At 37.9% G+C, this 11,460-nt stretch overlaps 1 protein-coding gene across 2 annotated transcripts in view; it reads left to right on the top strand.

The window, feature by feature from the left end:
• The first annotated feature begins 2,438 nt into the window (after nt 1–2,438).
• Nucleotides 2,439–11,460, top strand: part of LOC149219936 (uncharacterized) — a 117,067-nt gene continuing 108,045 nt past the window's right edge. The window contains exons 1-2 of one of the 2 annotated variants that reach the window (XM_089384563.1): nt 2,725–2,893; nt 3,020–3,124. The gene's annotated coding sequence lies outside the window, so the exon portion shown is untranslated. Of the gene's footprint in view, nt 3,125–11,460 lie in introns of both variants that reach the window. The other variant, XM_089384562.1, reaches the window with a different exon arrangement.

The following is an 11,460-nucleotide window of genomic DNA, read 5'->3' as shown; positions in this document are numbered from 1 at the left end:
CAAGGATGTGGCAGATGTTTGAGGAACAGCTGATGATGACATGAGGATGTTCACTCTTATGGTTTGAGCGTATGGTTGGACTGATCACCCGACTAGTTCAGACATGAGGTCCGGAAGTGTACAGAGATGTGTTGGCATTATGCTGGAGTATCATGACGAGGTTCACATGATGACATATGGATCGAGATGACATCTTATGGAGAGCATACTGTGGAGGTGCATGCCTTGGTATGGTGAGCTTGGTGGCAGTGGTCATTGAGCCGGGACATAGTGGAGAAGAGTCTCTACATATGTTGCAAGGATGTTTGCCTTGCGAAGAGGAGTTCACATCACAGATGAGTGATGATCTTGGTGGATGGCTACCAGGATGGTATGTTGTCGAGGACGACAACGATTTCAGGTGGAGGAGGATGTAAGGACCTCCGGACATTGGTGCGACGGGCGCCGGCGGACGATCGTGCACGGGAGCGCGGGCGGGCGCGTTGAACCACGAAGTGCGACGGTAATGTGACGTGGGTGCGACATTACATACGACAGAAATGCGACGTTGGAATGCGACGATATATGTGCGACACTTAATGCGACCAAGTGTTGGAGGAAGGCATTTATATGCGATGTTAAAAATATGAAAGCCGACATATTAATGATGCATATGAGCATGTATTATGGGTGGTTGTGGGGTCGGCCATTGGGCTGCACACCCCATGTAATCCCACGTTAAGTATGGTATATATTAGTGGAGCATGAGGCTCATTTCTACAACGAACTCTCATTCACTTCTACGCATAAAGGAGAAGAGGAAAACTGTGCAAGAGGTAAGAGGAGCTGCACATAGCTCATGTGCTTTACCTAAGTGCGGTTTTGGTTATTCTTGTGCCGGGTAAGGTGAAGGCAAGCGTGCCGGGGTTCAGTTTGGACGCAGATTTGTGCAGGACTTGGTAGAGAGGTATAAGTGGCTCGGGTGAGCACTTCTCTTTGTGCAAGGGTGCACATGATTGTAAAAGGCTGTTCTATGCCTTGGTTGTAAAATATTCTAAGTATAGACTTGGAGTTTTGCCAAGTATACTTGATGATTGTATTATTGAAAAACTGATATAATATATTGTCGGGCAGACTCACATTACAGGGAGTTGCCCCTCCCCTTTATACTTGTTGCAATTGTTGTTCTCGGTTTAATTGCATGATGATAATGAATGAGTATGGGCTTCATTAAGTATAAAGGATAATTGCTTTTACTTAGTTGCGAAACACAAGCTAAGTATGTTAATGTGAAAGTAGGCGTAGTCCACGAATGTTAGTATTGGTGAAAAGAACGCGTTCGGTGGTGCCGCACCTTGCTACAAGCGGTTGGAAGACTACCGCAGGTGTAGGGGCGTGACAGTCATGGTCTAATATACTTGAATGGCTAGAACCTGAATAGAACAATTCAGATTCACTTTGACAGACTAGTTGCCAATGACAAAATTCACCATTGTAAGGTGGATCTGGAATACACAACAAGAAACAGACTTGAAGCAAATTCAAATCAAAAGAATATTATTTAACAAAAAGAATTGCATGCTTTGTGCAGGTAGAGACTAATGCAAAAACCTATAATATTGTAGGCTATTCGGGTGGAGGGTGCCTCTCCACCCAAAAATGTTATAAAATAAAATATTTTGATTTTGAAATGAGTTATGATTTTTTGGCATTTGGTATTTGATAAGCCATAATATTGGAACAAACCCTATTTACAAATTAATAATATCCATGATTAAGAATCTTGTTATATTATAAATACTAAATTTTATATGTTTATTAATTATATTTAAATATAATTATAGAATCATTATTTTACACCACTCCAGTATATATATATATATATATATTTTTTTTTTTAAATTTAATTTTAAAAAATACTATAAAATTAAATATTAAAAAATATCGATCTTCTTACCCTTCATCCGACACATCTCCGTATAAAAACATTAATGTAAAAATTTCACTTTAGAGTAAAACAATAATTCTTAATTAAAAATTATATAAACAATTTAAATTTAAAAAATGATGATATACAATTTAAATTTTAAAAATGATTATATACAATTTATTTTTCGCCTAAACTTTACATATCTCCACGTTTTTTTTTTAATAAAAAAATATTTTTGTGCTTAAATTAATTTTTTTTTTTTTTTTTTTTTTTTTTCTTTCAAATTTTAATATTTCCATTTCTCTTATTGTGCCATCTTGAAATACATTTTAAAAATATAAAATTTCCTTCCAAACATTCGAAAGCGGGCGATTTATTGGTGAAAACGGCGGATTTTTTGCGGGGTTCGAGTTAGATTTTGAGAAATCGAGTCGGCTCCGATGTCAATCCTCGAACTGGTAAAAGCTCCGTAATTTATAAGTGAAACGTCAGGGCTGGGGTTTTCAAGTCATGCTTCATGGTTCAGAGGCGCCCGGAATGGATTACTGAACAGAGTGAAAGGAGGCAGATAATAGATACTAATAATCTTTTGATCAACTATATCCATTTCTACCTTCGTTGACATCGGTCTATAGATTATAAATTTAATAGAAGCAAGTTTTACACGAACCGGAGCTTCACAGTCTTTGGCTTTGTTTGGGTTTAATTCACATGAGCGATCTGGGATCTGAGAGGAGAAAAAAGAAAAGAGTCGTAGAGGGCGGCGACAATTTTTTCAACCTGCGAGCTGCCCTTGTCCACATTGAGCGCTTCTCACAAGACGCCTGCGGACTTTGTGCTTCTTTTCTTCACCAAAGCTTTATTATCTCAGCGTCACCCGCTGGCAGCACTATCTTCACAGTGAACTTGAACAGGCTCAATCAATAGTGAACTCGAACTCTGCAGGCTCGACAGGGAGAAGTTGCAGGCTTAAGCCGGGCGGGGGTGAGTGGGAACTTGGAACTCTATTCTGTTTCGAGCATTAGACCTACTGTGTTTAATCTCGAACATTGACAAAAGGCACAAGACTTTTGACCTCTGCATTTGCTGCCTTGTCTCCACTATTCACAGTCAGTCAGTCGACTATTCTACGGACGAGGAGCGGGATAAGAGGGAGCAGGTGCTATATTGCCGCTGCCTGTTCCCCCCTTTGTGTTCTGCTCTGCTGGGTAAGAGGTAAGTAACTGGTGTCGTCCGAATGCTATTTTTATATATATTTAATATTTACAGTCACCATTTTCATCTCTAACTCATCCTTCCATTTCATTTCATTGCATCCTTCCACTTCATGCTGTAATTGCTAATTTCTGCTTCAGTTTTGAGTCGGTTCGATTCTGGGTTTGCATTTGGCCCTTTCAATTCTGGGTTCAGATTTTCAAGTTTGGAGAGTGGCAGTGGAATGCGGGTTTAGGGTTTTACAAGTAGTCTCATCCCAAAATGGAAAACAATGGCAAAGCAATGGCAAGGAAATCTCAGATTTTGTGGAAACAAATCACTTAGGCCAAGTCAAAATTGCTTTAGCAAGTAAAACAGGGAAGTGGATTTGGGTAAATGCAAAACAATATCAGGGCATTTCAAAGCGTAGACTTGCTTGTTTTAAATGAGAACATAAAAGAATAAGAAAACAGTCCCACGAAAAAAAAAAACAAATAAGAGCAACAAAAATAAAGAAGAGTCAACCATTTACACTTCCACATGTACATCTCTTACTTGGTCGTGAGATCTCTATGTCCAGGAACTGATGTAGGCCAGGGCAAGGTTGGAAATTTTGGAAGCTAAAGCACAGGAAAGGGACCACAAAATTTCAGCGATAACACTTGCAAATCGATCTTTAATGGAAGGTAATAGGATTCTAAAAGAGCATGTAACAATGGTACAAGAGGCTTTAGAGACAAGAAAACAAGAATGGGAAAACATGAAGACAACATGGCAAACCATGAAAGAATCAATGGCAGCAAACAAGGAAGTGATAATTTCTAAAGCAATTCAGGTGGATACACAAATATCTCAGCAATTGGTAGTCATTTCCGGAAAAAAAGCAAAAGAGATCAAGAGGACAAACATTCCAAAAGAAATCAAAACCAGAGCTAAGGACACTAATGGTTACATAAGGATGGAGGAAAAAGAAGATGTAAGTGCTCGTAGAGCACATGAAAGAGAACACAAAGACAGAAAAGATAGGGAAACAAACTTTATTATAAGAGGAATAAGTGACTATGGAAAGAATGAAAGCACTCTCAATTTGACAAGAGACTTTTTAAAAGAGAAATTACATTGGAGAGGGCAAATTTGTCAAGCAAGAAGGGTGGGAAAAATATGTGAAGAGAGGCCTCGACCCATAAAAGTCATCATGGCAAGTGTGCAAGACAAACATTATCTCTTAAGCAAAAAGAAACTCTTGAAAGGCTCACACTTCTTCTTAGATGAAGATCTAACTAGCAAACAACAAGAGGAGAGAAGAGAAGAAGTGGAGAAAATTAGAGCAACAAGAAACGAAGGGAAAAGAGCATGGTTGTACAATGGTAAAACGGTTATTGCAATGTTTGGGCCTCATGACAAAGTAGGGCAGAAATTTGTTAGTAAAGAAAAAACAACTAATTCTATAATAGGGAGGAAAGCAACAGGATCAACATGGATGAAAAGGGGTGAAGACTCAAATTTGAGTCTTGTGTGCCAAGCTACGTAGCAATCAAATCCTATCCAGGTCTACCTAAGTCTAATTTGTTGGAACTGTAGAGGTTACCCTTGAAGGAGGGGACCTGGGATAGGGCCTATTGCAGAAGGTAGAGACATAATTTGTCTCACAGAAACTCATGAACATGATGGTTGTAAAACTCCTATGTTTGATGGTTATTTGAAATTAATAGTTTGGAATGAGGTAACAAAAAATGGCAAAGGGTATAGAGGAATACTAGTTTTAGTGAAAGAAAAAGAAGGCCGTCACATACAGTTTATGAAAGAAAATACAAATAAACAATATTTATGGTTCAAAATAACAAAGAATGAGAACCACATAAGAATTGCAACATGCTATTTTGCAACTCAAGTCTCAAAAACTTACAAAATAAGGGGCTAGATAGCAAAGACCCATATGCAGTTTTAAAGCAAGATATCGCTGTATATTCTCAGTAGGGAGAAGTTATTTTAGTGGGAGATTTAAATTCTAGAACAACAGATCAATAAGCTAGTATTTTTTGTTGCAAAGAGGATCACTATCCTATCTGGCTCATTGAAGAGGAAAATCCCCAATGGTTGAGATGTTCAGAAGATGACAAAGTCAACAATCATTTTGGAGAGGAGTTACTCACGTTGTGTGGTGCTTTCAACTTAATTATTTGCAATGGTCTAGATAATTGGAAAAGGTCTGGGAAGTTCATTTGCAACACATACAATGGGGCAAGTGTTGTTGACTACGCTATTTGTTCACAAAGCTTGATAGAAAGTATAGATGAAGTTACGATTGGAGAGCATATGTGGGACTTAAAATCAGACAATAACCCAATTTATATAAAGCTATCTTGGTTAGAAGAAAGTCAACATAGGAGGAAAACCCAATGTTCTCGACAATCGATATCAAGGGGCAAAATTCTTCTAACACAAGAAAATTGCACTATCTTCAAAACAATGTTGGAGAGATCAATTCAGAAAGGGAAGTGTGCCCCCCAAAGCCTCAATAGTCATGAGTTAACAAGTAATTTAGAGTGCACTTGAGAAGTGCAAAAGAGCAAAAAATAGGAAATCTGAATCAAATTGTTTTCCTGTAAATGCTTGGTTTGATGAGGAATGCAAAATGGCAAGGAAAACCTTGAAAAAGGCAGGCGAGGAGAAAATGAATGTAAAGTTATATAAGCAGATTTTAAAAAAGAAAAAAGATGAGTTCATGCAAACAAGGCGAGAAGAGTTAATATATCTAGGCAAGAATCACCCAAAGCGTTTTTGGCAGGAACTTCAACCAAGGAAGAAGCAAATTGAAAATAATATTACAGCCAATCAATGGTTTGACTATGCAAGGCAACTCTATGAGAAAGAATCAGAGGAGGAGCCTCTTCCTAGGATCAACACAACCACAAAGCTTTTCACATTACAGGAAGTAGAGACAAGAATTAAGAAGTTGAAAATAGGAAAGGTAAAGGACATCGTTGAACTTCAAGTAGAATATATAAAGTGGGGAATGAACATTCTTGCACTGCACATCATGGAAATATTCAACAACGTCATTCGGCAAAGATTCCCAAAAGATTGGACAACTAGTCTAGCAATACCCCTTTTTAAAAGTGGAGACATTAATAATCCTTCCAACTATAGAAGCATTATGATCAATCGTTTGTTTGCAAAGCTCTTCAACAACATGGTGGAAAATAGAATCAGTAAATGGGCGAAAGTCAAAGAAAAGAGGGCAAAAGGGCAAGCAGGTTTTAGGCCGAAACATTCTACAGTAGATAATGGTATCACATTGAGACACATTATTGAAAAGGGTTGGGGGCAAAAAAGAAGTATTTTGTTGCTTTGTTGACTTCAAAAAGGCATTTGACACAATCCCTAGAGATAAGTTGTGGAGTAGAATGGAAGAACTTGAAATTCCTTTGCATTATAGAGTTGTTGTCCATAGGCTTTATGAAGAGGTGAAAGTCAAAATTAGAACTTCAGCAAGCATTTCAGAAAGCTTTAGAAGTGACATCGGAGTCAAGCAAGGCTGCCCTTTATCCCCTACTCTTTTTGGTTTATATATTGATAAATTGGAAGAGTGGCTAAATCTGCAAGGTGGGGATGGTGTTCGGTTGGGGGAGTTTGTGATAAAGATTCTTTTATATGCTGATGACCTTGTATTGATTGCTAAATCGGCCTAGGGATTATAGATGCACCTATATGCTCTTGAGCATTTTTGTAAAGCAATGGGGATGCAAGTCAATACCAGCAAGACCAAAATAATGATTTTCTCAAATAAAAAGAAGCAGAGTCAGCATACGTTCTTCTTTGAAGGCAACATTCTTGAAGAAGTAAATGAATACAAGTACCCCAGGATTGATTTCAACAACAAGCTTAATTGGGAGCACTGCAAAAAGAAGAGAATTTTAGGAGGGTGGAAAGCATTATATGCTCTTCAAAACAGATGTAGAGAGGCAAAGTTATGGGACTGGAAAACAATTAAAGTGCTTTTTGGGCTCCTAGTTTGTCTAGTAATATTATATGGGTGTGAATTGTGGGCTAGCAGCATCCCTGTCTCAAAATGGAAACACATTGAGAAAATCCAAAAATGTTTGATCATGAGCAAGTTTAAAATAAGAAGTTCAGTTTCTTATGAGATAATGCTAAGTGAAACAGGAGCAACTTCTGTCGAAACAATTGCTATGGTGCGTCTCATAAGGTTGTTGAAGAATCTAGGGCAAATGTAGTTAATGTGATTCTTCTTAGCATGATAACTATTTGTGATGTGTTTTCAATTTTTTTTCTTATACCAATCTTCACTTATTATTATTAGAGTGTGTCTTCTTTAGTTCATCAAATAGCTACCAAAACAAAGAGACAAGAACACAAGGTGTTGGTATTCTGCCAGGGCCAAAACCTCTCCCTCTTAGAGAGGAAAACCCATAGAAAATTCTTCTTATAGAGATTCTAATTGACAGATACCAAGACCATGACTCTTGACCTATTAGGCCACTCCAAGGCCAAGACACCAATCCTCTTTCTTTGTCAATGCTGAGCTCCTCATCATTGCTGCACCATTACTGCACCACTTCATTACTGTTGTAACATCTTTGCTGTCCCTTCACTGAGGTCTTCATCAACTAGATCTCCATGTTGAGATATGTGTTGGAGAGCTGCCTTTTGATCCATCGAGATCATGACTGTCTCATCATAGCCTTCACCGAGATCATAACCATGATAGTATCATGTTTGCACCTTGACCGAGAATGTGACTGTGTTTATCATGATTGCACTGAAGTCTTGTATTCACCGAGATCTTACTTGTCATGGCTATGCCGAGAATATATCACTGTAGGATTACTGACTTCTTATCATGATTATGCCGAGACTGTGTGGGACTGTATACCCCTGTCATACTCATCCGAAAACCATAGAGTCCTTCTCCTAACCGAGGTACTGTACAACTCCTTCATCTGATATTCCTGTAACCCTGAACTTGACCGAGACTTCAGAGAGGTGTCCGAGTATGTCACTGTAATTATGACTGAGATTTCAGAGGTACTATACTTGACCGAAGTTTCAGAGCTATCCGAAAAAGTATGACTGTAATTCTGAACTTTACCCGCCTATTTATAGTTGTTATGTCTCCATAAATAAGTCGACATGTACACTGAACCGGTGTGTCTCCTTTTATGAGCCGACTTGATAGTTATATATGTATTGAGGCCGACATGACTGTTCTTTTTCATCGTTTAGCTTGCAGACTTCTTCTTGTGTTTGTCTTGGAGGGCTACTTGTCATTTCTATAGACTCATATTTTTCTCATGCTCAAGAAGAGCTTTTTAATACATGACATTGACTCTTTGACTTATCCTAAGGCTCTCAATGGGAGCTGCTAATAAATAAACCTCTTGCTCATGAAACCCATGCAACAAGGCATAATAAATTCATTTTCTTATAAATCATAATTATAATATCATGAAGACCGAAGCTAGTTACACTTTCTTCAACAAAGGTATCTTCAGAGAATTGAGCAAATGGGAGAAGGTAGATGGCCTAAAGTTATCTTCAATGAAGGAATGAGTGAAAGAAATAAATCACGGATGAGACAAAACAACAAATGGATGCAAAAATGGAATATTTATATCAATGCATGTTGCACAAATAGCAAGGATTTGAAGAGTTATGTTATGGAAAAGTTTCGTAAGCATATATGGGGAAAAGAGTATGTAGAAAGAAGAAGTACTATGTTCAAGAATTCAACCCCACGTGTGATCTCTAACAAAAAGAGTACATTGGAGCTAGCATTCCATAGAGAGCAAAGATTCTTATTGCTCAATTAAGAACTAACTTGCATCAATTACGATGCGAAATAGGTCGGTGGAAAAGACCTAAAGAAGCTTGGGAAGAGCGGGTGTGTACTTTTTGCACTTCTAGGGTAGTGGAATTGGAAAAACATTTCATTTTGGAATGTGATGCTTTCAAAGACATCAGAGACAATTACAATAGTATGTTAACATTGGTTTCTTGGCATTGTCTTTTTAGTGAGGGCATTGTTAGAAGGTTGGGTCAACTCATCATTAATTTGAATAATAAGAGGATTGAATTGCAAAAGGCAAAAGCAGGGAAGCTAGTGGTCCCATAGACTATAGCTAGTCTCGTGGACGTTAAAATTTCATTCATTCATTCATTCCCTCTTGTAACCCCATATTCCCATATTGATTATGAGATATAATCCGGTAAAATACCTTATAGACATTTATAAATCGAGTTCACCACATTTGGCGTTTGAAGTAAATTTATGTTTTTTCAAAAGCACAACAGATTGATCGCGATTACAGAGCTTGCAAAACCAAGATGAGCTTGGAGGGTGTCTAAATTTGCCTACCTGTTTCTGGTCAGTGTTTTGCCTAGCACGCAATGTAGTCTATGGTTTGAATGCATGAGAATTCAGAAAGAGCTCCTTGTTATTCCAAATCCGTGCCATAATGGAGGGTTGAAATTTGGTTGGTGCCTTGGGATTCGACATAGAGTTATATAAGGCCAATTCCCATTTACATCTGAAGTAAAATATTTAGTGTCAATACGCATCAAATTAGTGCATTGTTGTGGTCATCTCTCTTCTACGTAAGTTTCTGAATTCAATCGAAATCAGAGCTGAACAATACAATAGGGCCAAGGATGCACAGTAGTCTTTTTAATTTGCCTTACCTGGCTGCCTCATTAGAATAGTTGATCTCCTTTTTTCCATGCTAAAGTTCCCAGTTTATTCTATAAAATTCTTTACAATTAGTTGGCATGCCGAATGCTCTATTTCAAGTTTATGTGGATGAACAAGTTAATGTCAATCGCCAAAGTGATCTTCATTTTTGCCTTCCCATACTGTTGCTCTGTGAGATTAGTATTGGTTCATAAATACAAGCTGCCTTCCTAGTAGCTGATATAGCTGGCATTTGATAGGTCCACACTTCAGTGAATCCCCGAAACTGATTTCCAAAATATATCTAGTTGCCGAAAACCGCTTAGTGGTAGGGCGGTTTCCAGAAACATATGAGGCAGTTTCCTGAGCGTTTTCAGGAATGATCGAGAGTTTTGGGCTAATTTACACCCTTTTTGTAAGTTCTAAAATGAAAAAGCTCATGTTCTGATACGAGCAACAAAGGTTGCAGGATAACCCTAACATGTAAATTAAAAGCCCTTTGAAGCTACTCCCTTTTTAACTTTTGATTTTTCTAAAGAGAATAGCATACCAGTAAAAGGAAGATCACTATAGCCTGGTTTTTAGGTGGATTTTTCTTGAAACATTTTGCCCCTGTTTTTGGAAACTTTTTCCTAGTGTTTTCTCATTTCCTGCAGTTTCCTATGCAGATTATTCTACTGTTTCTGGTAACTTTGGATCTGTGTGATACCCGTTTTTGGAAACCTTTTCCCATTTCTGGTTTCAGATACTTGGGAATAAATGGCATTTGGTATTAGACAAACAAGTATTTTTAGATGTTAATTTCGAGCTGGCGGATCACACGGCTCAAACATAATTCCATGCTTATTAATTGGAGCATGGGCCAAGTAAAATCATTATGGGAAAATGTAATAGTACTTCATTCTCTTGTCAAGGAAAATCAGCCACATCTCCTCAGCTCTCTTATTATCAATCATTCTATCAATCTCAGATTCATGATCTATGCGGTATTCTCCATGGCTAAACAGGAACCATTATGAAAAATGATGATAATCAACATGTTGAAGGAGAGATTATGAAGCTTGTATGAGAGATATATGGCTGCAGGTGAGCATAGAGGCTAGGCAAGTTAGGAAGCCTTCCTCCACTGTGTAATTGCTGCTTATTGTATGTTTAAGAGCAAAATGTGCATTTGTCAAGGTATTCTTAGAAGGCTTTCAGCAGATTGGACTCTTTTTTCCTACACTAAAGAGCATTGGAAGGGAAGAATATCCTCGAGGGACTGTTGAGTAGAGAAAGGGAATCTCGTGCTGTGTAGGGCAATGGAAGAGAGTGCCGTGGTTGTTTTATAGTTGGATGAGATCCCTGTAGTGCTCTCTACTGAGCAGATTGGTTGAGCCATGAGAGCAAATGGGTTGGGTTCATTGTTATCAGAACTGGACAGATCATTGAATCCTGAAAGTGTGAACTGGATCAAAATTGAAAAAACGAAAAAAAATTGGACTAAAAAACTAGTTGACCAAAAAATACATAAACTATTCAAATTTTGGAGGAAAACATATATATTCATGTACATCTATGTGAATCCAAACCAGTTATACACAAATATGCAAAGATTCTCATCGAAATAAAGTAAGAGTGCATATAACCAAAATAGCATTGGGTGCAATACATCTTTGAACTAAAG

The sequence above is a fragment of the Pinus tabuliformis genome, chromosome Q (genome assembly GCF_031772625.1).
Source record: "Pinus tabuliformis cultivar Carrire ecotype Pingquan chromosome Q, CPIR1, whole genome shotgun sequence".
In the NCBI taxonomy this organism is placed as follows: Eukaryota; Viridiplantae; Streptophyta; class Pinopsida; order Pinales; family Pinaceae; genus Pinus; species Pinus tabuliformis.
The sequence above is the reverse complement of the archived record's forward strand: the minus strand, read 5'-3'. Positions and strand labels throughout refer to the sequence as shown.